We start from the raw sequence: 4,379 nt of genomic DNA, 5'->3' as shown, positions 1-4,379 counted from the left end.
TGGGCTGGGCCTGACAAGTGTTGACTAGCACTGCTGGTTTTATTATGTATATACTGTAATGTGCTGTACAGTTTACTACATACTACTACGTACTACTACTAGGTATTAGTAGTTGAGTACTACAGTACTATGTCGACTAGTCTAGCACTAGTCTAAGACTAGTCCGATTAGTCTATGAGTCTCAACCTCGTCACGACTCGTCGACTCGTAATCCTTGAGTACAATTTGAAACAAATGACATGGTAGGTCCATTCAGTATGACCTTGAAGGCTAACTGTTTTGATTGCCCAGCTGGGATTTAAACCACTCGATAGTGGCCATTGCAGTTCCTTCTTCGTGTTCACTAACATTGCTAGAATACAATATTTTGAGGTCTTGCACGGGTCAGCGCATCACATCGCTAGAATTGAATATTACTGAGGCAATCATGTCTTGCTTTAAGAACACGGTATCGAAATAATTAGTTCAGTTCAGTCTCCACCGTAATCAGTGGGTAGGTGTACATTTGGAGTATACACTTTTCTTTCACTTGCGAGTATTTGTATGGTCTGCGTATATTTTACCAAGGAAATACTAATCAGCAAAAATAGGAGTACATTCTACCCTAGAAACACTAAATGTCAACTGAAAAATCACGAGTAGATATATTTTCCTGAATACAAAAAGGCGGAAAAAAACTGCGAGTACATTGTACCATGGGAATACTAAAATGTCAGCTAAATAAGTAGGTCTCGCCGGGATTCGAACCCAGGTCGCCAGATTCAAAGTCTGGAGTGCTAACCACTACACTACGAAACCATTTATTGAGTGTGGTACACTGATGGTTATATTTCTGTCATTTGGCTTACATCCAAAATATTATTTTCCTTTACTCGATGGCTCCTGTTAAATTTCCTTCTCTTTTTTTTACATGTAGCAATTAATATCCGACAAATAACTTATTTTATTTATTTTTTTCAATTCATTTTAGCCAAAGGCTCAATTGCATGGGTATGATAATTTTGTCTCATTGAGCTGCTATAAGGATTTACTAGGTTTTTAGTGTTTGTTTGGTGTTCTTTATTACGCTTGAAGGATATATATTATGCACTTAAGAACACACAACGTATGAGAGAAGATGCATTGGGACAAAAATTGGATAACAAAATGTATAAAGCTTCAACATGATTAGCCAGTGGTGGATTTTCCACAACTTGTTCTATAGCATCTAAAAAAATAAGCACATGGCAAAAGCATTGTTACTATTAGCACCATCCTCGTCGTGGATCTTACCGCTCTCTGACTATCCTAGGATCAAATCTGCGTTCAACTTGTCCGCGCCTTTGACAATTTCACAACAGAGGTAATGCCGACTTACCAACTACTATGTTGTAGCCCAAACTTTGTTGCAGTAAACCTGTTTCCGGAACGATGATACATAGAGAACATAGAGAAGACATTAACCTTTATCCTTACAAGTAATGTGGTCAGCATTCAATATGACCTTGAAGGCTAATTGTTTTGATTGTCCATCTTGGCTTTCGATCACTCGTTATTGGCCATTGCAGTTTCTTCGTCATGTCCACGCACATTGCTAGAATACAAGATTTGGAGTTTTTGTACATTTCTGCATCACATTGCTAGAACAAAATATTAATGAGGCATTGATGTCCCATTTTAAGAACAAGGGTATAAGCATCTATTGAAACAAGTAGTTCAGTTCAGTCTCGACCGTAAGCAGTCGGGAAGTGGTACATTTGGTTGCAGCGTCTAATCTGAAGTTAGCAAGTATAGGTAATGTCCCTTTCTTGATAGTGTACTGTAAATTTTGGTGAGGTTATAGTCATACCAATGTAAATCATAAGGCAGAGATACGTTTCAAGTGTTATTAGCCTCTAACCTGAGTATCTGTACCATGGATGGTCTGGGTACATTGTACCAGGGAAATATTAAATATCAGCAAAAATAGGAGTACATTCTACCCTGGAAACACTAAATGTCAGCTAAAAAATTGCGAGTCAATATTTTCTCAAATACTAAATGCCACAAAAAATGTGAGTATATTGTACCATGGAAAACTAAATTGCAGCTAAAAAAGTAGGTCTCGCCGGGATTTGAACCCAGGTCGCCAGATTCAAAGTCTGGAGTGCTAACCACTACACTACGAAACCATTTGTTGAGTGTGATCCACCAATCGTTATATTTGTTTCATTTGGCTTACAGACAAAATATTGTCTCTTTAGGCGATGCTTAATGTTAAATTTCCTTCTGTCTTTTTGTACTTCCTTCCGGTTGCCACTTGGCAGCTAAATGGAGCAAGGCATATCTGATGAATGACTTATTTTATTTTATTTTATTTTCAATAATTTTTTTTCAATAAATTTTAGCCAAGGGCTCGATTGCGTGAGTACGGTCTTTTTTGTCTCTTTGGGTTGCTATAAGGGTTTTCTAGGTGTTTGATGTACGATAATTTGGAAAAAGTAATGTGGTCGGTCCATTCAGTATGACCTTGAAGGTTAACTGTTTTGATGGCCCAGCTGGGCCTTAAACCACTCGATGATGGCCATTGCAGTTCCTTCTTCATGTTCACTAACATTGCTAGAATACAATATTTTGAGTTCTTGCACGGGTCGGCGCATCACATTGCTAGACTATAGAATATCAATGAGGCATCCATGTCTCATTTTAAGAACGGTACCGAAAGAAGTAGTTCAGTTCAGTCTCCACCGTAATAAGTGGGGAAGGTGTACATTAGGTTGCAGCAACTAATCGGAAGTTAGTAGGTATACACTTCTCTTTCACTTGTGAGTATTTGTATGTTACCTTCTACCAAGGAAATACTAAATGTCAGCAAAAATAGGAGTACATTCTACCCCGGAACACTAAATGTCAGCTGGAAAATCGTTAGTCGATATTTTTTCCGAATACTAAATGTCCAGAAAAAAATGTGAGTGCATTGTACCATGGAAATACTTAAATGTCAGCTAAAAAAGTAGGTCTCGCCGGGATTCGAACCCAGGTCGCCAGATTCAAAGTCTGGAGTGCTAACCACTACACTACGAAACCATTTGTCGAGTGGTGTACACTGCTGGTTATATTTCTGTCATTTGGCATACAGCTAGAATATTTTCCTTTACTTGATGGTTCCTGTTAAATTTCCTTCCCTTTTTTTGGACTTACTTCCATTTTCCACTTGGCAGCTAAATGTATCCGACAAATACCTTATTTTATTTTTTCAATTTATTTTAGCCAAAAGCTCCATTGTGTGGGTACGATAATTTTGTCTCATTGAGCTGCTATTAGGTGTTAAGTGTTTGTTTGGTGTTTTTCTCTTCTTATTAAGCTTCAATATATATATCATGCACTTAAGAACACACAACATATGAGAGGAGATGCATTGGGACAACCATTGGATAACAAAATGTATATAGCTTCAACATGATTAGCCAATAGTGGATTTTCCACAACTTATTCTATAGCACCTTAAAACATAAGCACATGGCAAAGGCATTGTTTGTATTAGCACCATTGTCGTCGTGGTTGAGTCGCCCTTAATGTCTCCGATATCTCACTTCTATGGTCAGTAGTTGTAACCATATCCCCCCCTGCACCTCTTCCATCTAGCTCATTGCCTGCCGCTATCATCTCATCTTACCGCTCTGACCATCCTAGGACTGAATCTGCGCTTAACTGGTCCACCCCCTTCATCAATTTTACGACAGAGGTAATTCCGACCTAGCAACTAAGTTGTAGCCCAAACTTTATTGCAGTAAACCTGTTGCCGGAATGATGATACATGGAGAACATAGTGAAGACATTTCCTATCCTTAGTTCCTTACAATTTGGAACACGTGTTCGGCATTCAGTATGACCTTGAAGGTTAATTGTTTTGATTGTCCATCTTGGCTTTCAACCACTAACTATTGGCCTTTGCAGTTCGTTTTTCATGTTCACACACATCGCTAGAATACAAGATTTTGAGCTCTTGTACGTATCTGCATCACATTGCTAGAATAGAATGTTAATGAGGCATTGATGTCCCATTTTAAGAAAAAGGGTATGAGCATCTATTGAAATAAGTAGTTCAGTTCAGTTTCCACCATAAGAGCATCTCCAATAGATGGTCCAAATGTAAAAATAACTAACTTTTGGACCGTCTGGGGCAAAAAACGCTGTTCCAACAGACGGTCCATATGCAAAAAAATTTGGACCGCGGCCTCCTCGTGATGTAAAATGCAACACCTCGCGATGCAAATATACATCACGAGATGCATCTGGTCCAAAACCAGCCGCCGCCCGCGAACGCCCAACCGCCACTTCATTTCCGTTCCCGCCCGCCCGCGACCTCCCGCCCGTCCGCCGCCGCCCCGCCGCCTCCACACCCCGCCGCACGCCGCCTG

The 4,379-nt window shown here is 39.6% G+C and overlaps 3 non-coding genes and 1 pseudogene across 3 annotated transcripts; 1 reads left to right on the top strand and 3 right to left on the bottom strand.

The window, feature by feature from the left end:
* Window positions 1-4,379, top strand: part of LOC123076390 (uncharacterized) — a 16,600-nt pseudogene that overhangs the window by 3,071 nt on the left and 9,150 nt on the right.
* TRNAQ-UUG (transfer RNA glutamine (anticodon UUG)) lies at window positions 727-798 on the bottom strand. The gene has a single exon. It is a non-coding gene; the product is annotated as a tRNA-Gln (tRNA).
* On the bottom strand, window positions 2,079-2,150 carry TRNAQ-UUG (transfer RNA glutamine (anticodon UUG)). Its single transcript has one exon. It is a non-coding gene; the product is annotated as a tRNA-Gln (tRNA).
* TRNAQ-UUG (transfer RNA glutamine (anticodon UUG)) lies at window positions 2,974-3,045 on the bottom strand. Its single transcript has one exon. It is a non-coding gene; the product is annotated as a tRNA-Gln (tRNA).

The sequence above is a fragment of the Triticum aestivum genome, chromosome 3D (assembly GCF_018294505.1).
Source record: "Triticum aestivum cultivar Chinese Spring chromosome 3D, IWGSC CS RefSeq v2.1, whole genome shotgun sequence".
Taxonomy (NCBI): Eukaryota; Viridiplantae; Streptophyta; class Magnoliopsida; order Poales; family Poaceae; genus Triticum; species Triticum aestivum.
This window is presented reverse-complemented; position numbering and strand designations above follow the sequence as displayed.